The sequence below is a fragment of the Ranitomeya variabilis genome, chromosome 5 (assembly GCF_051348905.1).
Source record: "Ranitomeya variabilis isolate aRanVar5 chromosome 5, aRanVar5.hap1, whole genome shotgun sequence".
In the NCBI taxonomy this organism is placed as follows: domain Eukaryota; kingdom Metazoa; phylum Chordata; class Amphibia; order Anura; family Dendrobatidae; genus Ranitomeya; species Ranitomeya variabilis.
Genome location: NC_135236.1, coordinates 419,746,869 through 419,772,453, shown reverse-complemented (window position 1 = coordinate 419,772,453; position 25,585 = coordinate 419,746,869). Strand labels below are relative to the sequence as shown.

General features: G+C 42.3%; 1 long non-coding RNA gene across 1 annotated transcript in view; it reads left to right on the top strand.

The window, feature by feature from the left end:
• Positions 1-24,979, top strand: part of LOC143773703 (uncharacterized) — a 48,267-nt gene extending 23,288 nt beyond the window's left edge. The window contains exons 2-4 of the long non-coding RNA XR_013215317.1: positions 20,320-20,481; positions 24,088-24,213; positions 24,319-24,979. This is a non-coding gene — a long non-coding RNA (uncharacterized LOC143773703). The remainder of the gene's footprint in view (positions 1-20,319; positions 20,482-24,087; positions 24,214-24,318) is intronic.
• Positions 24,980-25,585: the final 606 nt, after the last annotated feature.

The window sequence follows — 25,585 nt, the reverse complement described above, 5'->3', positions numbered from 1 at the left end:
TATGACCCCATTGTTTCTGGCTACAAAACTCCCTACAGACTTGTTCACTTTTCCTTAATTTGTTGATTTTTTTCTACCGATCAAGCAGCCCGCCAGACTTTTCAGAGTACAATATCTGACCAAACTATCTTCATGTTCGGATATGATACCCATAACGCAGTAAATAGTATCTAATTTCTCCTATTAAATCTCTGCATGGGCAGTCTCCTAAATCATTTCCCTCCACATATAATACCAGCACCTCCAAGGGCGAGCTAACCTGGAGAAACTGTGAAATTTCAGCAATACCCGTCGCCAGCTTATACCACAATCTCCTATACAACTAATTACACGTCATTGGTGGAAAAATCCAATAGACGCCTGTTTTTTTGCCGAACATCGGCCCTCAATGCTCCCCAATAAACAAACAAGTAGCCTAATACTAGTCACGCTTTGCCTACAGTAATAAGGGGAAAAGGAGGAAAGGAAGTCAGCAAGTGAGAACACCACCACTAATGACACCCTTTTTTCTATAACAAATGGGTTTATATTTCTAAAATTCCCACCTGCCTATTTCCTGAACCATTTCTGCAGTGATGCTGACCCATCTCTGCCTCTGTTGCAGCACCAATTCTGAATCAGTGTGGTGAAAATCTATCTCCCTCTAAACCATCAAGCACTTTCTATACACAGACACAAACTGATATTAAGATGAAAAAGGACCCATCCCAACCAACAAATCAAAGCGCCTATGTAATTCTTATCAGACCCGGATACCCCCATCTGTTGAATCCAACACACCTATTGATTCAAAGCTGCGTCTTATGCCCTACACATGAAAGGGAAGCCCTAATTAATGCTTTTGATTCTCTTAGACCAATTTCCAGAGCTTCATGGGCCATGTGCAGCTCACAGACTCCGCTGCCGATGCCAAGCTCCAAAAACACTCCCACTGTAATTGAGAAAGGGAATCAGCAATGGAGTTCTCCACCCCAGGCACCTGCACTGCCATCACCCAAAAATTGAGGCTAAAACAGCGCAAAACAAAATAGCCCAGTAAACGGATCACAGGAGGAGAGGAGGCAGATCAATTATAAATAGCCATCATCACTGACATACTGTATTATCACAATGGAACCTGATCTTCTTGTCCCTAAATTGCTCGCTCAAACTGACAGCGCCACCACTATCGGAAAAAATTCAAACACTGCAAGGTTTCCGGTAAACATGCCTCAATCCATGACTCTGGCCATTGTCCCACACACCATTAACACTTGCAGTAAGCATCAAAAACCAACACCGCTGGCTGCATCACTAAAGAGTTCATATTCAAAATTCTCCACAATCTCAGCTATCATTACGGACCATCCGTTATACCTGTTCAGAAAGCCTTCCGAAACTATCAGTTCATCCCTGAGTCCCTGAGTCAATCGAATGTAGTGTCTATGGAATAAAATGCTGCCGTTGCCGCAGCCAGCCAATGCAAAAAAACTCCCGAATAATCGGACAAGCAAAATTTAGCTTTCTGAGCAGCAATTCAAGGTCCCTCAACTGTATCTTTTTTGCCCAATCACGTGGTGGACTTCTGTGTGCAATGCTACAACTTTTCCTTTAGGTAACCTGCACTCCATATTTTCCGTGATTAGCTACACATTCCAATGATTTTAATAATGACTGGCAAACCAGAGAATCTGGATGACCAATGCACAAAAAATGTTCCAAATAACGAGTGACTGACGGTATCCCCACTACATCATGTACCCCCCATTCCAAAAATCAACTAAAAGCCTCAAAAGGGAGAATAAAATTGAGCATTCAATTTTTGGATTCATGGCAGCTCTGGTTCCCCTATAATCTATATGTAGCTTTTTTCCTTTCAGGCCAGCAAGGGTTAATGTCATTTTCCTTGCTGGCAGCTGCTTTGGTGCTAGTCAGCTGATGTGGGTGGTGACCACTTCCACTATCCTTTAAAAAGTCACATGACCAATCAGCTTACTGTCGGTGATAGAGTAATCTATGATGACCAGCCTGGAGTAAAAAGCTCTCTGGTTTCAGTGGTGAATCTGCTGTTTTTGTGAAGTTCGTGGTCCTGGTGCCTTATCCTCTGCTGTGTAGTGCTTTACAGCAGGGACAGTGTTAAGTACTATTTCCCTTCTTCTGTCTGTCTTGTTGTCCCTCTCCCTGTGTTGTTAACCATCTGCAGTGGTGAGGCTAACGTCCTTGCCGGCCAGTGCTCTAGCCAGGGAATAGTGAGGTGACAGTCAGGGCCTAGGCACATGACGGCGGTGGGGGGAAGGACCCGCTTTGGGCATTAGGGGAGTTTAGGGACAGGCACAGGTTGGAGTTCAGGAGGTACCCCATCCCTCGTTCCCTACGGTTAGGGCCTTCCTCACCCCATTCCATCCCATTGTTGGTATATGTTGTGTCGTCCGCTGGACATAACCATGTCATTCGTGACACCTATCAACAAAATATGACCCTTCCCAGAAACATCCAAAAAGGTGTAAACTTTCAGGATGCACAGGTAACAAATGGAAAGCATACTCAATATCATTCTTCGCTAGTAGTGCCCGCTATCCATAATACCTCACTCAATTTACCGTTGTATCTGAAGCATAAACCACAGTTCAAAGCTCTGGATCTTTGCCGTCAGTCACCGAAATACCTCTACGGGCCATCAAATGCTGAGTAAGCCATAATTTATTAAGCTTCTTCTTTGGTGCCATCCCCAGTGGTGAAACCACTAAGTTATGCAAGGGGGAAGAATGAAATTGACCTGCCATCCGTACATAATTAACTTCATATGTAATCTTTTCGTTTACAACTGATGGATGCTGATAAGCAAACTTTAAGGTTTTTTTTTTAAGTAAATGGGACCTACTGTGCTGGGGAGGGTATCTTGAAACCAGAATGAAAACCCTCCTTTAACAACATCTCTTTTTTGGGTATCTAATTAGATAAGGGACCATCGTGGGATGTCTCACTGAACTTACCCCTTTTTCAGGGTAACTCCCCCCCCAGTTTTACTCTTTCCCTTTTTAAAACAGCGAGCTGCTCCGTGTAATATCCCACTGCATGACGAACATTGGTGTTTAAACTTAAAGTTATCACCAAACTTGCACTGTCTCTTACTGAACTACCAACATTAACCTATCTTTATCCCTGCACCCCCAGCTTGGGCTGCACCCCCTGAAGCGCCATGTTGGATGGAAATCGTAAGCCCCCTGTAAACGACTGACCAAAACGGGTTGGTGGAATTTGCTGTAACCACAGCCCACTATCCTTCTGATCCCACCGAATACTATGCTGCACTGCCCTCCTCTGCCATAACTGCTTGTCTTATCTCAACAAAGTCGGCCTCCATAAATCCTGTGTACTTCGCCTATGGAGTCCATATAACAGAACAGCCCAGAGTAATTATCTGGTGTCTTCTCCCCTATAACAGCCCATAGCGGACCCTCAGCATAGACATACACTCCTCTCTTAGCTTTATCATTCAACACAATCCTATCCCCTTCCTTATCCATTTCAGTTTGCACTGACACCCAAACATTATTCCCACTCAATTACACTCACTCAGCCTGAGTGACCACTTGCCCTGAAGAATTGCGCCTAGCTGCACACACAGGAACCAGGGACCCTGATACTACGCTATTTGCCTGCTCCAACCTTTCCAGCATCTCCCAAATGCCCACAAGTAAATTAACTATATATTCCCTCTCCTCGTCCTGTATCGTAGTAACTGACTCATTAATAGGAGTACCTCCAGGTAACAACGGGGCCTGGCTACAACTCGACCCAGGGAGGAAATAGTGGAAAAAGATGCACAAGACATGGAAATAAACTCACCAGGCTGCGTTGATGCCTAAAACCCACCAGCCAATGATCCAGGGTCCTGTCGTTCTTCATCTCGTCTACTGGAGAAGGGGCCTTCACCAGCTTGGCCAGAGTCCATCTGACCAGTTGCCGTGCTCATACCTGGTCATCACCATGGAGCTAACTGAAGGCCACACCTCAAATTGGGATTCATGTCTGCTGCCAGCATGCTGCTGTCCTGAAGGTCCCTGCACTCCTGAGCTAGGGGCAACCTGGCAAAGATCATCCTGTAGCCAAAGTAGCCCCACCAACAGGAACCTCAGCTGGTAGAACCTCCGCCATTTTGTTAGATCCTGTGGCTCTAGAGGAAGCAGGCACAGTCAAGTGACCAACTGCTTTCCTGCGCTCATCCGCTGTACCTGACAATCTAATTGGATTCCACCCAGGGGCGAGACCTACAGCCAGAGGAGGGTGGGGAAGGCCACATCTTGAAGCGCTCCTGGTGGGGCTCCTTAGACACTGCTGAGGACGAGGTGCTGCGTCCGGTGACAGACCATGATCTCCGGTGGCCTTGCTCTCCACCTGCACCAAGAAGCAAGCATCACATTCTCACCCCCAGCATCCAACCCACTGATGATCTCCTGCAGCCTTGCTGTGATTCAGACTCCGCACGTGCTGCAAATTTCTGAGCACAGATGCTCTAGGATTGCCTCCATATCCAGCATCAGGACCAGGTAGCTGTAGGAGCGGAATGTAGGAAATCTTTTGGAATGGTGACAAAGTGCAGGCTATGTGGCCACCTCCCCTCCCAACACTTTATAACCCTGCTCTTTTTTTCCCACTTTTTTCACCCCACCTAACCTCCCAACAATCTCAAATCTTAACCCCTGCTATGCCCCACATAGCTGAGTCATGGTTCAGTGCACTCGTGGCTCTGCCTGGGCTATGTTTTTTCTTTATGCTTGATGGTCACACTCACACAAGATGAACAAATGAATGGTTATAGAATTTTTAATATTAGTTGTCTTTTATTAGGATGAGGAGAACTGTGAAAGCAACCACAAATCATCAGAAAGTCTGGTTAAGCACAGGATGGTCAAACTGCTCTAACCTGAACATTCTATGCCTCTTTGGGTCTTCCTCACCATAGCCAACCATATCTATGCTTTAGGTGCAGGGTTTTACCAGGCAGTTGTCCATAAGTGGTCAGCAACCCTGTGGATCCTTGCAAGTGTTAGGCCGTTCCCCTTCACCGATTTAACTACTTACTATCCACGTCCACATATGAACAAATGCATATGCAACTCATCACTTTTGCGCTATCAAAGCATGCTCTGTAGCCACTAGATCGTCCAAACAGTTCAAGCCTTTGTCCCTGATTCATCAAGACCGGAGTTTTTCACGCTGGTCTTGAAGGGGCAAGGTGACATGAGAGGTGCCTGATTCACTAAGAGGCACATGCCTCTTAATGAATCTGGTGAAGTGCAAAGTGGTGTGCCCCCACCATAAAACTTATGGGAGGAACTGGGGTAGGATGGGAGAGTGACGCCACAGTTCATTTAGTTCATGATAAGCTATGGCTATTACACCAAAAATCTCACTCCAGTCTTTGAATGGAGTTGAATTTGTGGTAAGACGCACGGCGGAACATGCCACTTCTCAGACACCCATGACTCATTAAGTGGCATGTGTTTCTTAATGAATCATAAGGGTCTGACTCAAACACACCCACTAATTAAAAGAAGCATTGTTCACAATGGTCTTGATGAATCGTAACCATCATTTATATAAGAGTATTGCCTTTGCACATAAATAATAAAGGCACTTTGCTTAACAGAAACATTGCAATCTGCCACATAAGATTCTTGGTATCAGTTATATCTTGAAGAAAAGTAATGCACTAAAAAAAACTCGGCTTATGGTTCTTCCATTTGCTGACCAATTTCTTTTGTCTTCCAATTCTGGCAGACACACACATAGCTGGGTATTTTCTTTTTGGCTCTTCAACAAGACTATGGAAAAACAATCCTTACTACACTACTACTGTCTAATGGGAGGATATATTTCTCAACCCACAGTGACAGAGCCTGAATCTAACTCGCAACATTTTCACCTTCTGACTCAAAATCCCTCTGGACTTTAAATAATCACAATCACACTGTCTCCCTGGATCCACAAGTCCCACTGCTAGGTCACATTGCTTTACTTATAGCAGTTTTCAGAGATCACAATAACTGCTTCTAACAGGGTCTCAATAACTTAAAGACATCTGCTCCCCACCAGCTGGACTCAGGTCTTTCCTTTGATCACTAAAAGAGCAGTTATCTCTAGTATACCATGCACCTTTATACTGACCTATGAACATTGATCACATCAGCATAAGCTTCTATCTGCATTGGTCCTTCTGACACCTTCTGCTCCTACATATAGGGAATCTTATTCCTTTACCAACTAATCAACTACTCTGCACCACCGAGTGCAGTAGTCCACCAGACCATTACAAAATGCAAACTAATAAGTGCACAGGCCCACTAGGAAAAATAACCATATAATATAATGTGACATACCAGCACAAGAACAAAAATAAACTTTTTAAATGGCAAAGAATACATACAGTATTATATAATGGGGATACAATTGTGGTTTACCTATGGTTTGATCCTCTTAAATATTACATAGTTACATAGTTACATAGTTATTAAGGTTGAAGGAAGACTGTAAGTCCATCTAGTTCAACCCATAGCCTAACCTAACATGCCCTAACATGTTGATCCAGGGGAAGGCAAAAAAACCCCATGTGGCAAAGAGTAACTCCACCATGGGGAAAAAAATTCCTTCCCGACTCCACATACGGCAATCAGACTAGTTCCCTGGATCAACGCCTTATCAAGGAATCTAGTGTATATACCCTGTAACATTATACTTTTCCAGAAAGGTATCCAGTCCCCTCTTAAATTTAATTAATGAATCACTCATTACAACATCATACGGCAGAGAGTTCCATAGTCTCACTGCTCTTACAGTAAAGAATCCGCGTCTGTTATTATGCTTAAACCTTCTTTCCTCCAGACGTAGCGGATGCCCCCTTGTCCCTGTCACCGGTCTATGATTAAAAAGATCATCAGAAAGGTCTTTGTACTGTCCCCTCATATATTTATACATTAAAATAAGATCACCCCTTAGTCTTCGTTTTTCCAAACTAAATAGCCCCAAGTGTAATAACCTATCTTGGTATTGCAGACCCCCCAGTCCTCTAATAACTTTGGTCGCTCTTCTCTGCACCCGCTCCAGTTCAGCTATGTCTTTCTTATACACCGGAGACCAGAACTGTGCACAGTATTCTAAGTGTGGTCGAACTAGTGACTTGTATAGAGGTAAAATTATGTTCTCCTCATGAGCATCTATGCCTCTTTTAATACATCCCATTATTTTATTTGCCTTTGTAGCAGCTGCCTGACACTGGCCACTGAATATGAGTTTGTCATCCACCCATACACCCAGGTCTTTTTCATTGACGGTTTTGCCCAGAGTTTTAGAATTAAGCACATAGTTATACATCTTATTACTTCTACCCAAGTGCATGACCTTACATTTATCCCCATTAAAGCTCATTTGCCATTTATCAGCCCAAGCTTCTAGTTTACATAAATCATCCTGTAATATAAAATTGTCCTCCCCTGTATTGATTACCCTGCAGAGTTTAGTGTCATCTGCAAATATTGAAATTCTACTCTGAATGCCCCCTACAAGGTCATTAATAAATATGTTAAAAAGAAGAGGGCCCAATACTGACCCCTGTGGTACCCCACTGCTAACCGTGACCCAGTCCGAGTGTGCTCCATTAATAACCACCCTTTGTTTCCTATCCCTGAGCCAGCTCTCAACCCACTTACACATATTTTCCCCTATCCCCATTACTCTTATTTTATGTAACAACCTTTTGTGTGGCACCGTATCAAAAGCTTTGGAAAAGTCCATATATGCTACGTCCACTGGGTTCCCTTGGTCCAGTCCTGAACTTACCTCTTCATAGAAGCTGATCAAATTAGTCTGACATGAACGGTCCCTAGTAAACCCGTGCTGATACTGGGTCATGAGGTTATTCCTCTTCAGATACTCCAGCATAGCATCCCTTAGAATGCCCTCCAGGATTTTACCCACAGTAGAGGTTAAACTTACTGGCCTATAATTACCGAGTTCAGTTTTTGCCCCTTTTTTGAATATTGGCACCACATTTGCTATACGCCAGTCCTGTGGTATAGACCCTGTTATTATGGAGTCTTTAAAGATTAAAAATAATGGTCTATCAATGACTGTACTTAGTTCCTGCAGTACTCGGGGGTGTATCCCATCCGGGCCCGGAAATTTGTCAATTTTAGTTATTTTTAGACGCCGCTGTACTTCCTGCTGGGTTAAGCAGGTGACATTTAATGGGGAATTTTTATCACTAGTCATTTTGTCTGCCATGGGATTTTCTTTTGTAAATACTGATGAAAAAAAGTCATTTAGCATATTGGCTTTTTCCTCATCCTCATCCACCATTTCACCCAGACTATTTTTAAGGGGGCCAACACTGTCATTTTTTAGTTTCTTACTATTTATATAGTTAAAGAATATTTTGGGATTATTTTTACTCTCTCTGGCAATGAGTCTCTCTGTCTCAATCTTTGCTGCCTTGATTTGCTTTTTACAGAATGTATTTAATTTTCTGTATTTATTTAATGCCTCCTCACTACCTACTTCCTTTAATTCTCTAAATGCTTTCTTTTTGTCCCTTATTGCGCCCCTTACAGCTCTATTTAGCCATATTGGTTTCCTCCTATTTCTAGTATGTTTATTCCCATACGGTATATACTGTGCACAGGTCCTATCCAGGATGCTAATAAATGTCTCCCATTTTCTTTGTGTATTTTTGTGTCTCAGGATATCGTCCCAGTTAATTGCACCAAGATCCTCTCTCATCCGTTGGAAATTTGCCCTCCTGAAGTTTAGTGTCCTTGTCACCCCCCTACTACCCATCTTATTAAAGGTTAAATGAAAACTTATTATTTTGTGATCACTATTCCCCAAGTGACCCCCAACCCTTATATTTGATATGCGGTCTGGCCTGTTGGTTAATATTAGGTCTAGCAGTGCCCCCCTCCTTGTTGGGTCCTGAACCAGTTGTGAAAGGTAATTGTCTCTCATAGTTGCCAAAAACCGATTACCTTTGCTGGAACTGCAGGTTTCTGTTCCCCAATCTATTTCAGGGTAGTTGAAGTCCCCCATAATAATGACTTCTCCTTGAGTCGCAGCTTCATCTATTTGCTTTACGAGGATATTCTCCATTGCTTCCATTATTTTTGGAGATTTATAACAAATCCCTATCAGTAATTTATTATTTTTTCCCCCTCCCCTTATCTCCACCCACAGGGACTCTACATTTTCATTAAATTCACCTATATTATCACGCAGGATGGGTTTTAAGGAAGATTTTACATATAGACACACCCCTCCCCCTCGCTTATCTGTACGGTCATTTCTGAACAGGCTATAGCCCTGCAAGTTAACAGCCCAGTCATGGCTCTCATCCAGCCACGTCTCAGATATCCCCACCATGTCATAATTATGTTCCAACAACATTAGTTCTAATTCATCCATTTTGTTGGCGAGGCTTCTGGCATTAGTATACATGCACTTGATGTTACTCTCTGTACCTCTATTCTTTCTTAAATTACTAACTGTTCTAACCCCACCCCCCATGCCACCGCCACCCCCAATTTCCTTATTTGTGCCCAGGTCTCTATCTGCACTATCTTCCCCTCCTATAAAATGAATACCCTCCCCCCCAATCCCTAGTTTAAACACTCCTCCAACCTTCTAACCATTTTCTCCCCCAGCACAGCTGCCCCTTCCCCATTGAGGTGCAGCCCGTCCCTAGCGTAGAGCTTGTAGCCAACTGAGAAGTCGGCCCAGTTCTGAAGGAACCCAAACCCCTCCTTCCTACACCAATTCTTGAGCCACTTATTAACCTCCCTGATCTCCCGTTGCCTCTCTGGCGTGGCACGTGGTACAGGCAGTATTTCGGAAAATACCACGTTGGAGGTCCTTGCTTTCAGCTTGCAGCCTAATTCCCTGAAATCATCTTTAAGGACCTTCCACCTACCTCTAACTTTGTCATTTGTGCCAATGTGCACCATGACCGCTGGGTCCTCACCAGCCCCTCCCAGTAATCTATCCACCCGATCAGCGATGTGTCGGACTCGAGCGCCAGGTAGGCAGCACACCGTCCGACGATCCCTGTCTTTGTGACAGATTGCCCTATCTGTTCCCCTAATAATTGAGTCCCCCACTACCAGCACCTGTCTGGCCTGCCCTGCTCTCCTATTTCCCTCCTTACTGGAGCAGTCACTCCTCCGGCTTTCAGAGGACATGCCTGGCTGCAGCAGTGCTACCCCTGTACTGGCACCCCCCTCATCTGCCAACTTAGCAAACTTATTGGGGTGTGCCAGATCAGGACTAGCCTCCCTGGCACTCTTCCCTCTACCCCGCCTTCTATCTGTCACCCAGCTAACTGCCACACTGTCCTGCAACTCCATCCTACCATCCCCTTCCTCATCTATCCCATTGAGCGTCTGCTCTGTGAGCAGAAGACTCCTCTCCATATTGTCTATGGATCTCAGTGTTGCCAGCTGCACATTTAGATCCAGTATCTGGGTTTCCAAATGCACAATGTGCTCACATCTCGCACAGCAGTATGCACCCTCGACCGGCTGGTCAAGGAATGCATACATGTGGCAAGATGTACACTGGATGGCATTAACAATTGTGGAGCACATTTCCTAATGGGGATTGCACCACACAGAAACGTTAATTAAAAATAAATACAAAGTATTAATTAAACAAAAAAAAAAAAAACAGAAGCAATTCCTCCCTTGGAAACTCCCTGATTCCAAAGTCACTGAATCACAAGTCACACACTTACCGCCGTTCACACTTACGCTCAGGTCACACTCAGCTCGCTCACACTCGCTGTGCTGAAGATTTATAGATTTTTTTTTTTTCTCTCTATCTCCCCTCAACAGCAATCCACTTTGCTGTTCAGATGCACTTCCAAAAAGGACTTGAGCCCCAAACAGCTGCCCCTTATATCCCCTTAATTATGAGCCCCCACCCTAAGTTAACTCCTTATGAATATAGCTACTCCCAATTCAGCAACTCACTCCAATTCACACAGGTATTTGTTAAAGGCCTTCCAAATACCTCCTCACTGAATCACAAGTCACACACTTACCGCCGTTCACACTTACGCTCAGGTCACACTCAGCTCGCTCACACTCGCTGTGCTGAAGATTTATAGATTTTTTTTTTTTTCTCTCTATCTCCCCTCAACAGCAATCCACCTTGCTGTTCAGATGCACTTCCAAAAAGGACTTGAGCCCCAAACAGCTGCCCCTTATATCCCCTTAATTATGAGCCCCCACCCTAAGTTAACTCCTTATGAATATAGCTACTCCCAATTCAGCAACTCACTCCAATTCACACAGGTATTTGTTAAAGGCCTTCCAAATACCTCCTCACTGAATCACAAGTCACACACTTACCGCCGTTCACACTTACGCTCAGGTCACACTCAGCTCGCTCACACTCGCTGTGCTGAAGATTTATAGATTTATTTTTTTTTTCTATCTCCCCTCAACAGCAATCCACCTTGCTGTTCAGATGCACTTCCAATATTACATGTTGTAACATATTACAATATTACAAATTCAGCAGAAATGTAGAGTTGTCATGGTTAGGACATGGTTAATGTCCTGTTCTCTCAGGGTTAGTTTTGCTGGCCTCCCTTTGGATCTGGGAGGGGTATTTATACTCACTCCAGACTAGGATTCTCTGTCCGCTATACTTCCGGCCAGTTCTATGCAAGCTGATTGACTGGCGCGGGCTTTTCATGCCAGATACCCTAAGAAGCCTGGGGGTCCAGTGGCCCCCTATTAAGAGGGGGGTACTGTCATGGTTAGGACATGGTTAATGCCCTGATCTCTCAGGGTTAATTTTTCTGGCCTCCCTTTGGATCTGGGAGGGGTATTTATACTCACTCCAGAGTAGGATTCCCTGTCAGCTACACTTTCGTCTAGTCTGTGTGCCTGACCCTTGGAGTGTGTGCCCGGTTTGCAATTGTTTCCAGAGTGATCATGGGCATCTTGGCTGCATCTCTGATCAGTCTTCTCCTTGTTTGAGATGAAAGTTTAGAGGGACAGCCGGGTCTTGGTAGATTTGCAGTGGTATGATACTCCTTCCATTTCAATATGATCGCTTGCACAGTGCCCCTTGGGATGTTTAAAGTTTTGGAAATCATTTTGTATCCAAATCCGGCATTAAACTTCTCCACAACAGTATCACGGACCTGCCTGTTGTGTTCCTTGGTCTTCATGATGCTCTCTGTGCTTCAAGCAGAGCCCTGAGGCTATCACAGAGCAGGAGCATTTATACGGAGACTTAATTACACACAGGTGGATTATATTTATCATCATTAGGCATTTAAGACAACATTGGATCATTCAGAGATCCACAATGAACTTCTGGAGTGAGTTTGCTGCACTGAAAGTAAAGGGGCCGAATAATATTGCACGCCCCACTTTTCAGTTTTTAAATTTCCACAAAAATTTAAAAAAACCAATACATTTCATTCAACTTCACAATTGTTTTCCACTTGTTGTTGATTCTTCACCAGAAATTTACATTTGGTATCTTTATGTTTGAAGCATGAAATGTGGGAAAAGGTTGAAAAGTTCCAGGGGGCCGAATACTTTCGCAAGGCACTGTATATATTTACTGTTGAATGGCTGGACATTAGAGTGAATAATCTGCTGGCTACAGGTTATGGTCCCAGAAACCTAGAAAACAGAACAGATAAGAGAAAGCAATAGTGTACTAAGAAGAAAAAGCAAAGATGGCCACCAGCAGCAACTCTGTGAAGTTCACAGTGTCAAATCTGACTAACCAGTACTACCCATCCTGGAAATTCAAGGTAAAGATGTAGCTGATAAGAGAAGGTATGTGGAAATGCACACAGGAGTCTAGACCTGACCCATTTCCAGAAGACTGCGTAGCAAAGGATAAAAAAATCTCAGTATAGATGATCAGACTGTGCATGCATGTAAATGTGAAACTGCAAAAGAAATGTGAAAACAGCTGCAGAAAGTGCATGAAAGGATAAATCTCAGCAATAAGCTCTATTTAATGAGAAATCTGTATCAGTCAAAGCTAAATAAGGGCAACACAAGAAATAATGTAGAAATTGTGGCACACCAGCTGGGCATTGGGGAAGATGTAAAGGATGTCAGAGGAAAGCTTGTAGATGAGTATAAGTGAAAGACAGAAAGTGTAAGCAGAAGTGGAGTATCCAAAGCAGATTCAGCTTTAAAAACCCAAGATCGACCCAAAAACTTACTTGCTAACCCAATTTCTCATCCTTGTAAAACTAATACATCAAAGGCAGAACAAATTGCTTTAAAAAATGTTTCAAACATACCCTAACACCCTTATCAAAATGTCGGATAAAGGCGGATCGGTAGTAGTAACGAACAAAACTGATTATGTTTCTTCCATTGAGGATATGATCTCAAATGATGAGATATATTCTTCTCTAAAATTTGATCCAACATCTGTTTTTTTCTGATGTGTGTAATTGTATTATACAAGAGGGTTTTCTGCAGGTTTTTTTTTACTAAAACGCAATATGAGTATCTTTGTGTAGATAACCCCACTATTCCCATCTTACATGCATTACCAAAAACACTATGCATCTCATAGTGTCAGAGTGCCAGTGGCTGGACTCCGCTTTACAGCCACTGGTACGACACATTCCTGGATACTTAAAAGATTGTAAAGATGTGCTTAATATGTTTCACAAAGTCAATTGGGATCCTAACTAGACTTGGTTAACATGCGACGTCGTTGCATTGTACACGTGCATTCCACATCACATTGCTATTCTTGCTGTTGAATTTCATAGACAATCTGCTTCTTGTTTGGAAAGGTGACATTCCACTCGTCCCTGCTTTCCTTGAATATCTCAATAATAACCAATTTAATTTAAAATTTACTAATTATTTCCACAAAAATCAGATCTGCTTTTTGGGTTTATGTTTGACAGGAGAACCGCATAAACCTGTTTCCAGTTGTGCTTACCGCAAAAAAAACTGCGGTCAATACCATACTACATTACTACATGCACAAAGTTTCCACCCGTTTCATACAATCAAATCTATTCCTCTAGGTGAAATCATTAGAGCAAAGCATAATTGCAATGAGATTGTTACATTTAACCAAGTGATACAATCAATAAAACACTTTAAAAAACAAAAATATATCTTAACAGGACTATGAATCCCACGTGTTGCATTGCAAATACCAAGTCCAGGGAAAACCTCATTAGTCATAATAAATCAAATGGCATAAATATATTAAAAATAAAAAAATAGCAAATAATCAGACCAGCCAACTTTGATGTTAGCCTACAGCAGACATTTCAAATCAAATTCAAATATAGTGCATCGTAACCTGAATGTTTTAAGAAATGACAGCACCATGGATAAAATCTTGGAAAATGGCATTAGAATAGTGTCTAGACGAGCACTTACAATAGGTAGTTCTCTGTCTCCTAGTTTTTATAACCCAATAACATTTCTAGACCCTATCATTGGTTATCTAGTGTGGGTTATCATAAATGTGGACAATCCCTATATAAAACTTGCCTACTTTCTCATAAAACTCTTACCTTCTCGTGCTCTAATAATATCAAAAGTTTCTGAATTCTGAATATGTGGTCTACTTAATTGAATGCAAAGTTTGTAATCTCAGGTTCCACTACCAGAAAATTAGAAACTAGAATACGTGAACATTTATATATGATATTTATCATCCTTCAAATCGCAATGTATCTAATATTTCAAATCATTTCATTTTGGCTCACAATAGAGAAACTAAACATTGTAATGTTTGCCATCCAAAAAGCAAAAAGACATGCACCAGGGGGTGATAGAGAAAGGTTACTACGCGACAGAGAAGCTTTCTGGATCTATTGATTAAATACCCGAGTCCCAGCGGGCTTGAATGTAAAAAAGGAAATAATGTTGCATAATTAATATATACTGTAAATACATGTTTATTTATGTATTATTTTGTTCTTTTAACATTATGATGCCGGTTATTATTTGTTACAATCCATGTAATTTCATTTGTTGTTTTTAGAATCATTCACATATGTGTTTTTTTGTAATTAATCACTTGTTAATTTTCACCTGTTCATCACCTTAATACTGTCCTCCCGTTTTTCTTGCATGCTAAACTAAAGGTACCTTCACACGAAACGACTTTGTAACGATATCGCTAGCGATCCGTGACGTTGCAGCGTCCTCGCTAGCGATATCGTTTCGTTTGACACGCAGCAGCGATCAGGATCCTGCTGTGATGTCGCTGGTCGCTGAATAAAGTCCAGAACTTTATTTGGTCGTCCGATCGCCATGTATCGTTGTGTTTGAAAGCAAAAGCAACGATACCAGCGATATTTTACACTGGTAACCAGGGTAAACATCGGGCAGGGCCGCGCTTAGTAACCCGATGTTTACCCTGGTTACCAGCGTAAAAGTAAAAAAAACAAACAGTACATGCTCACCTGCGCGTCCCCCAGCGTCTGCTTCCTGACACTTACTGAGCGCCGGCCCGAAAGTGAAAGTGAAAGCACATCGGTGACGTCACCGCTGTGCTGTTAGGGCCGGAGCTCAGTCAGTGCAGGAAGCAGACGCTGGGGGACGCGCAGGTGAGCATGTACTGTTTGTTTTTTTTACTTTTACGCTGGTAACCAGGGTAAACATCGGGTTACTAAGCGCGGCCCTGCACTTAGTAACCCGATGTTTACCCTGGTTACCCGGGGACCTCGGCATCGTTGGTCGCTGGAGAGCGGTCTGTGTGACAGCTCCCCAGCGATCAAACAGCGACGCTGCAGCGATCGGCATCGTTGTCGCTATTGCTGCAGCGTCGCTTCGTGTGAAGGTACCTTTAGTCTAAGAAGATACGTTGGGTTCAACAGAGCCAGTTTGCAGCTTAATGACCAAGCCAATTTTTACAATTCTGACCACTGTCCCTTTATGAGGTTATAGCTCTGGAACGCTTCAAAGGATCCCACTGATTCTGAGACTGTTTTTTTGCGACATATTGTACATCATGTCAGTGGTATAATTTCTTTCATATGACTTGCGTTTATTTATTAAAAAAAACAGACATATGGCAAAATTTAGAAAATTTTGCAATTTTCAAGCTTAATTTTTATGCCCTTAAATCAGAGAGTGGTGTCACACAAAATACTTAATAAATAAGATTTCCCACATGTCTACTTTACATCAGCACAGTTTTGGAAACAATTTTTTTTAGGACGTTATAAGGGTTAAAAGTTGACCAACGATTTCTCATTTTTCCAACAAAATTTGCAAAACTTTTTTTTAGGGATCACCTTACATTTGAAGTGACTTTGGGGGGTCAATATAACAAAATATACCCAAAAGTGACACCATTATAATAACTGCAACCCTCAAGGTGCACAAAACCACACTCAAAAAGTTTATTAACCCTTCAGTTACTTCACGAGAACTAAAGCAATGTGGAAAGAAAAAAATGAACATTTTACTTTTTTCACAAAAAAATTTACTTTGGAACTAATTTTTTTTATTTTCACAAGGGAATCAGGAGAAAATGGACCAAACAATTTGTTGTGCAACTTCTCCTGAGTATGGTGATACCCCATATGTGGGGGAAAGCCACTGTTTGGGCACATGGCAGGGCTCAGAAGAGAGGGAGCACCATTTGACTTTTTGAACGCAAAATTGGCTGGAATCAATGAAGGCGCCATGTCGCATTTGGAGACCCCCTGATGTACCTAAACAGTGAAAAAACCCCAATTCTAACTCCAACCCTAACTTTAACATACCCCTAACCCTAATACCAACCCAAACCACAACCCTAACCCCAACACACCCCTAACCGTAATCCCAATCCTAACCACAACCCTAGCCACAACACACCCCTAACCCTAATCCCAACCCTAACCACAACACACCCCTAACCCTAATCCCAACCCTAACCAAAATCCTAACCACAAACCTAACCACAACACACCCCTAACCCTAATCCTAACCCTAACCATAACGCTAAGCACTAACCTAACCCTAACACACCCCAAACCCTAATCCCAATCCTAACCCTAACCTTTACCCTAGCCCTATCCCTAACCTTAGCCCTAACCCTAACTCTAGCCCTAACATTAGCCCAACTCACTATAGCCGTTAATAATGGCGATCACAACACTGGGGTAGGTAAAAACCGACCCGAATCATGTTCTCTGGGGTCTCGGCTGCCCTTGGTAGCCGAGACCCTTGAAAAATTCTGACTCTAGGGGGCCGCTGTAAAGTTTTTCCACATCGACGTTAATTAACGGTGCTGTGGTTTAAGTACCCTTAATTGCTGCCATGAAAAGGTGTATCGGCGGTCGTCAAGGGGTTAAAATCCTTGATGACCCAGTTGATTTTGATGTTTTAGAACCATAGTTAGAACACCATAGAAGCCTTTAATGGGCAAGCTTTGGTTCTATTGCACTGAGGAAGGTGAAGGTGTTTCTAAGTAATATAGACAGAAAAGCTCCCATATTCTGCCTACATAAAAGCAGCCTAAGCACATGTAGAGAATAACTGGAACTACTGATGTGCAGTTGCTCACGATTGAGGAAAGGATAATGACCTTATAATATAGTTGATGAGAACCTCAGCAATGACAAAAAACAAACAAAACTAAAATAAGTTGTACTGGGAGCAGGTATCAAGAAAGGGGGATCATGGAAAAATGAAAAAAAATTAACATAATGACATAAACTACAATAGATTAGTTAATGATTAAACTAGGAAATGGAAATTAATGTAGTCTCCCATTTCCTAATCTAATAGTTAATTAAAAACAAAACCTATTTAGCTTTTTTTTTCATTTTATTTATATTATTTTGTTTGTACATGCATTTTTAATGTACTCTCTATGCCACATTGTATACTTTAGATGCCCTAGATAAAAACCACCTGTTGGTCAAAATGTTGGATATTATCTATCTGGATTTAAATAAAATTTAGAATATTATTTACGGCAAAGACTCACTATCCTTTTTTGTCAGTACTGAAGTTCTCGTATAAAATAAAAGTAGCCTAAGGGCTCACTAATATGACCATACATTCCAACAGTGTGTGCTATCATTGTGCCAAATAAGACTACACATGTACAGCACATGGACCAATGCAAATGAATGAGGTAGTTGAGATGAACGCTTTAACACACGGAACGATTCACAAGTAAAAATCGCAGAATGCACTACTCCGAATTCATTTTTTTCATCAGACTCGCCCATTACACTCATAGGCTGCAAAATAAAATGAGTGCTAAACAAACACCACTCATATGGAATCCATTTTTAATGTGACCATTGCAATTAATAACATAGGAAACCGTATACATCAATGTTTTATGTATCTACTATGTAATGAATACAGTTTTCAAAATGGATGTGCCATACAGATGACATAAGCACTAAGCACTCCACATGGATGAAAAGTCATCCATCTTTCTAGTTGAATTTTCATACATTTGTCTGAAAGCAGCCTGATTTGAAACATCGCAGAGAAGAAACAACCTTTGCGTAGAAACAAAACCTTCACACACTAAAATATTTCCATACACGTTTAGTACAAGTACATGAAATTTACTTTCACGCTACTGTCTCATTCTGGTCATGTATAAAAAGAGCAGTCATACAGAAAACAATCAATCCATACTAGCTGTGACTTTACCCATAGCCTGCAGGACTTTTCTGACCGTGCATTCATAAAGCAGCCATAAATATTGATTTGTCTCACTAAACTACATTTCTAGACAATGGGGGACAGTAACTGGGCAATTTAGATCAAGTAGTTGAAAAATAATTGAAGCATGACATTAACAACATTATTTGTTTGGACATAATTTATGGAAATCCATAAGCCTCATACACACTGTAGAGTTACAGTATGTACAGGTAGCTGACAGCATATGAGGTCCTGTTGTGTTCTATAGTCTGTACAAAATAGAGCTGTAACACAACAATGTGCATGAGGCCGTACACTTGACTTTGGTGTTATGCACCTATCTTGGATCTTTTGAGGGGCTGCGCTCCCTTTCCTTACTGCTGCCAAACTTTGCTGTTGTGTACTTTGGGCTTTACAAGTTGCCTGATATGCCTCCAGGACATCTTCATCCAAGGCCTTTTAAACAGGTAGTCTGAAAAACAAAATTGAATTTAATTATATATCTCGATCTCTTTAGGGTAACAATTAGGCTAGTTTCACACTAGCGTTAACTGCAATACGTCGCAAATGCGTCGTTTTGCCGAAAATACGCATCCAGCAAAAGTTCTTGCTGGATACGTTTTTTCGTCATAGACTAACATTAGCGACGCATTAGCAACGCATTTGCGACGCATTGCCAAACGTCGCGTCCGTTTTGCGACGCTTGGGCGTGTGGTAGCGGACCGTCGGGAGAAAAAAACGTTTTTTGCTCCCGACGGTCCACTTTTTCCGACCGCGCATGCGCGGCCGGAACTCCGCCCCCACCTCTCCGCACTTCCCCGCACCTCACAATGGGGCAGCGGATGCGTGGGAAAAATGCATCCGCTGCCTCCGTTGTGCGGCGGAGACCACCCTAGCGTCGGGAACGTCGGCCCGACGCACAGCGACGGGTTGTTCCCGACGCTAGTGTGAAACTAGCCTTAGGGATGAGCGAAGAGCTTCGGATAACTCCTTATCCGAATAGCTATAGCACTGACCGAATAGCTGCATCTGGATACCTGGAGCGCTCTCCATAATCAGCTGTTCGGCGCCGCAGCTGCATGTGTCGTGGCTGTGTAACAATGTGGAGACTCCAAGTTGGGTCTCCATCTGGTGGGTTGTCCGTGTAAGGAGGTCTCCAAGACAGGCAGGTCTGTACTTACACACACTGGCTCTCCATGCATGTGTTGTGACTGTGGCACAGCCATGACACATGCAGCTTGTGAGCCAAACAGTTGATCAGCCGTCATGCTCCATGTATCCGGGTTCCCTCTGCAGCTTATTCGGTAAGCTTTATAGCTTGCCAAATAAGCATGGACCCAATCAAATTCACTCATCTCTAGTCACAATAAAAAAGTCTCAGAATCACTAGGATCCATTGACGCGTTACAAAGTTATTACCTCATAAACTGATATCGGTCAGAATTAAAAAAATTGGCCTGGTCAGGAAGGTGAAAACAGGTTTTAAGGTGAATGGGTTAAACAATTAGTTATTTGTAGGAATTTTAAAGTCTTACATTACTCATATTAAGGGGTCATACTCATTTGTGAGAAAAACGAACGAGGGCAATCAGATAAAAAATCGGATTGCACTCTGACCAATGTTAATCTATGAGTCTCTGCTCATCTGCAACTTTTTTTGTCTTAGCATGCTGCGATTTTTCTCGTATATCAGCAAGTCAATGGATGTGATAAAGAAAAAACTGCACGGCACTTGGACCATGTGAGTGCTGTCCAATTTTTACTCACCCAGCTCCTTGAAAACCCCACATCTCATCAGCCGCATACAGTAAAATCACAGCGTGACAAGGTAGAATAGATATAATACTTATACAGTATATTCATAGGATAGATATGAAAATGTCAATCATATATATAATTAGTATAGTTCATGTCTACCTTACTGTACATGTATTTAATTGATAAATATCTGAAAAAAATGGCATGGCGTGGGATCCCCTGAAATTGTATTAACCAGCAGAGGGAGAGCAGACAGCTGGGGGCAGATGTTTATAGCCTGGGAAGGGGGTAATACACATAAAGCTTCCCATGCTATTAATGTCAGCTCACAGCTGTATACTAAGCCTTTACTGGTTATTAAAATGGGAGACACCCCCCAAAAAATGATGTAGGGTCCTGTTGTGAATTCCGCTCTTGGGCTCCCTCCGGTGGTTGTAAGTGGCATTTTTGTGAATTCTGTTCTTGGGCTCCCTCCTGTGGTTTTGAGTGGTATGGCTGCTTCTGGGATTTAGCATCAGCAGCTGTTTTCACTGATCGTCTTTCTGGCTCGGCTATATTAGTCTGGCCTGTTTCCTCATTCAATGCCAGTTGTCAATTGTTCCAGCCTGGAGTCACGGCTCTTTGGATTTCCCTGACACTCTGACCAGTTCAGCAAAGCTAAGTCCTTGCTTGTCCTTTTGCAGTTCACTTGTTGTGGACTTTGTTGCTCAGCACTTTCTATGTTTTGCTCATTTGTCCAGCTTATCAGTATGAACCTATTAAGCTAAGCTGGAAGCTCTGGGCAGCAGAGTTTGCCCTCCACACCTTTAGTCAGGTTTGGAGATTTTTGCATTTCTCTGCGGTGGACTTTTTCTAGTTTTTATTACTGACCGCACAGTATTCTGTCCTGTACTAATTCTATCTAGCTAGAAGTGGCCTCCTTTGCTAAATCTTGTTTCATACTACGTATGTCATTTCCTTCTCCTCTCAGTCATTATTTGTGGGGGGCTGTCCTATCCTTTGGGGATTTTCTCTGAGGCAAGATAGCTTTCCTGTTTCTACCTCTAGGGGTAGCTAGTTCTCCGGCTGTGACGAGGTGTCCAGGGAGTGACAGGAACATCCCACGGCTACTGCTAGTGTCTGTGTTAAGATTAGGAACTGCGGTCTGTATAGTTACCACCTGCTCAGAGCTAGTCGCATGTCGCTCCTACATCACCAGACCAAAGCAGGGTCCCCTGTAATTAATACCAGCAAAGGCTAGGCAGACAGCTGTGGGATGATATTAATAGACTAGGAAGGGGCCATGAATATAGGCCCCATCCCAGACTAAAAACATTAGCTCTCAGCTGCACCAGAAAAGGTGCATCCATAAGATCCATTGGGATTGGTGTCCGTTGTCAATGCAAAGTTGACATCAACCCCAATACTATCACCCCACTTGCCAATGAACCAGGGCAAGTAGGAAGAGCAAGGCTAAGCACCAGAATTGGTGCATGCGCCTTTTTTGGGGTCATGGAGAGCTAATGTTTTCAGTCTGGGACAGGGCCAATATCCATGGCCCCTTCCTAGCCTATCAACATCAGTCTGCAGCTGTCTGTCTAGTCTTTGCTGGTTACTAATTATAGCGAGACCCTACATAATTTTTTTAGGTGGGGGTCCCCCATGTTATTAAACAATAAAAGCTAAGTATACAGCTATAAGCTGATATTAATAGCCTGGGAAGCGCCACGTGTATTACCACCCTCCCTTTATATAAACATCTGCGACCAGCTGTCCGTTTCCCCTGTTCTGGATAATAAAATTTGGGGGTCTCCCACGCTATTTGTTTTGGAAAATAGTTTATTTAGTAATACAATACATGTACAGTAAGCTACACACGCAAAGCACATGTTATACTGTATATCTCACTCACGTATTTATATATGTCTATATATATATTACTATTGAATAATATTTCCTTGGAAAAATATGTTTAAGACATAGAAAATTACTTTATGTAAAAGTTAATGTTATTGCATAGGGATTGCATTCGAATGTCATTCGGATGTCAATTGGATGCTAGGTTATAGAAATTGGATTGCGTTCGTATGAAAGTCACATGACAGTTGATTGACACTTGTCCGATTTTTCAGGAACAATATCTGACGTTTTTTGTTTTTTTTAACAGTGATGGGTATGAGCCCTAATAGATCCCTTTTTAAACTTCTTTTTAGTCTGGCCAAGATATGAGGATCCTGAACAGAAGCTTTCACCCCAGCATGCTCAGGTGTTATCCGAGCATCCGGACGAGCTCATATATTTTGTTGGGTCTCTGCGGCAGCATGATTTGAAGCCGTTAGGCAGCTTCAACACATGTGGGGATTGCCTAGCATACAGGCAATACCCACATGTGTTAGCGCTGTCTAAGAGTCGCAAATCATGCAGCCGCAGAGACTGGAACATACAGTAATATACGAGCACGTCCAGATGCTCGGATAATACCCGAGCGTGCTCGGATAAGACATTTTCCAAGCACGTTCGCTATTCATTAATGAGCACCAATGTTACTTTTTTTCTAAAATAGTTAAGATAAATGAAATCCACAAATAACAATTTCCATTTATCTATTGTTTAGTTCACATGAAAATAAATTTGTGGACTAAGAGAAGATTTAGAAGACATGTTATGTAACCCATAATAGAGGTATCCAGCATGTCACCTCCCTAGTCTCAATGGGGTAGCTGCTTATATTTCAAACTAGCCATAATAAATCATATTGTGTCCTTAAGAGCTGTTGTTACAGGCATTTACTGAGCTCACATAGAGGTGTCTCCCTGGACGGTGTAATTTATTTGGGATTACCCTTTACAAGCTATTGCTGACAATTTGGCTTGAGTTACAGCTGTGTGGTATGAATGTGCATTGGTTGTAAATCCTGACACTGTCTTCAGTTATATGAATAGGAAAGGCTCATATATTAAACACAAGAAAAACCCTGTCCTTGAAGTACTCTGACACGTTATGTCTACAGCAGGAATTAGCCCAATATAGTTTGACTGGAAATGACTTAACAAATATGGAAAGCTCCATCTCTGAACAGGTGTTAGGACCACGAATACTCACAGTAGGTGAGAACAGTGTATACAGTCATTATAATACATTAAAAGTATGCCTTATTTTATAAAATAAAGAGGGTCAGTTCCTGTACAACAGTAGCCTCTGACTGCAGTGGTCACATAACATCTTTTGCTAAAAAAAAGGAAGCGAGAAGACTTGCAGAGGAAAGGCAAAATTGATTGCGTGCATTTTTTTGCATTAAGGGCTCATACTCATCTGCGTGAAAAACAGACGAGTGCAATCCAATGTTAATCAGCTCTTCTGCGATTTTTTTTTTTCGCAGCTGAAATCAGACTGATAAAAAAATTGCAGTATGTTGCGATTTGCTGTGTATAGTGGACAAGACTCGCTAATACAGGTCAATGGGTGCGATTAATAAATCGGACAGCACTCAGACCATGCGAGTGCCTTCTGATTTCTAGTCATAAAAATCGTACACATGTATCCAAATTCCATTAAATTGCATTAGAACAACCCAGTAAGCTCATCATTTGACACAAGTGCTGTTATAAATGGGAAGCTTAAAACAAGGCATGCCTCCATGGAAAGCAATTAAATGGCACATATAATTAACGTTGAGCTCCTGATATTTCTGGTGCAGCATCCTGAATTATGGGACACCAGGGATGCGGGAAATGCAGACATGATTAAGCGCCATGTGGCCTCGATCCACAGCAACCTTTCTAGAAATTTTTTACGAACAGCTCCCAAAAAGTACAGAATGATAGTAGGTATTACCACAAATCTAAATGTTAGCTTATGCGTGACGTAATATATGTGTTCTGTCTTTTATTTACGGCCCTAATGTATTTTGTTTTTCGTTCTTTCTGAGTTTTCTGCTACAGTCAGCAAAAAATGACCTGTACCGCCAGGAGAGGCCAACAGCATCCTGTCACTTGCAACTCCTTCTCCTGTGGCCCGCAGCATCCCGGCACTTCCAACACCTCCGTCTATGGCCCACAGCATCCCGACACTCCCACAATAACATCCTGGTCTACGATGTTTGCCTAACCAAACACCATCAACACCAACTAGGCAGGCAATATTTAATTTTCCGGGATGGTCTGAGGACACAACAAATGAAGACCAGCAACCAGTGACTCCCACCTTTTTAGACCACTGCCATTTGTAACCCCCTGTGTGTCGACTCCTGTTTTGGCTCCTCCATCTTTTTCTACACCCAGTACCAGCTCTGATGTTACTTCTCCCCCTTCCTATTAAATGTGTAAGTTTTTTTTTTTTTTTAATTTTGGTAATGTTTTACTTTTGATTTTGGTGTGGTGGCAAGTGGGGTCGTAGTTGAGGAGGTTGATGTCACCTTTGTATTATCAGGTGACATCAAGCCCAAAAGTTAGTAATGGAGAGGTGTCTATAAGATGCCCCATTACTAACCCCATAGCCATATTGTATTAAGAAAAACACATCCAGAATAAAGTCCTTTAACTGAAATAATTATACAAACTCCTTTTAATGAATCTAAATTAAACCAAACTCACATCGCCCAGTCAACTGAAGCCAATGTCTCCTGTAACAGAATTAAAATAATAAACAACCATATTACTCACCTATCTGCCGAGAAGACAATAATCCATTCGTCCTGTGACGCGTCTAGCTCTGCTGCATCTAGATGTCAGGCTGCATTGTTTCATGATGCGACAATACAGCCAGCCATTCAGCAGAGGCACTGAGCTGTGTGTGCTTGCTCGCGGTGAACTCCTTTCACCTCACTGACGTCAACGCGAGTGTGAGAAAAGTCTCATGTTTGCGGCGCCATCAAAAAGGTCCTGCGAGTTCACAGCCAATGAACTCACGTCAACTCACTGACATCAGTGTGAGAACCATGGGAAAAGTTCTGATGGCGCTCATGGTGACGTCACACTGAACACAGGTGAGAAAAAAAAAGCATTTCTGGTCTGCCTCATTGAATAACATTGATCAGGGTACAATCCAATTTTTTTCAGCAGATTGCCCTCGTCTGATTTATATGTATGTGTGATGGAGCCCTTGAGGACACAATACTGACCAAATCCCTGATTCCATTTGCTGAACTACATGTCCAAACCTGCAAGGAATCTCCTTGGTGCTTCACTGTTGCTTAC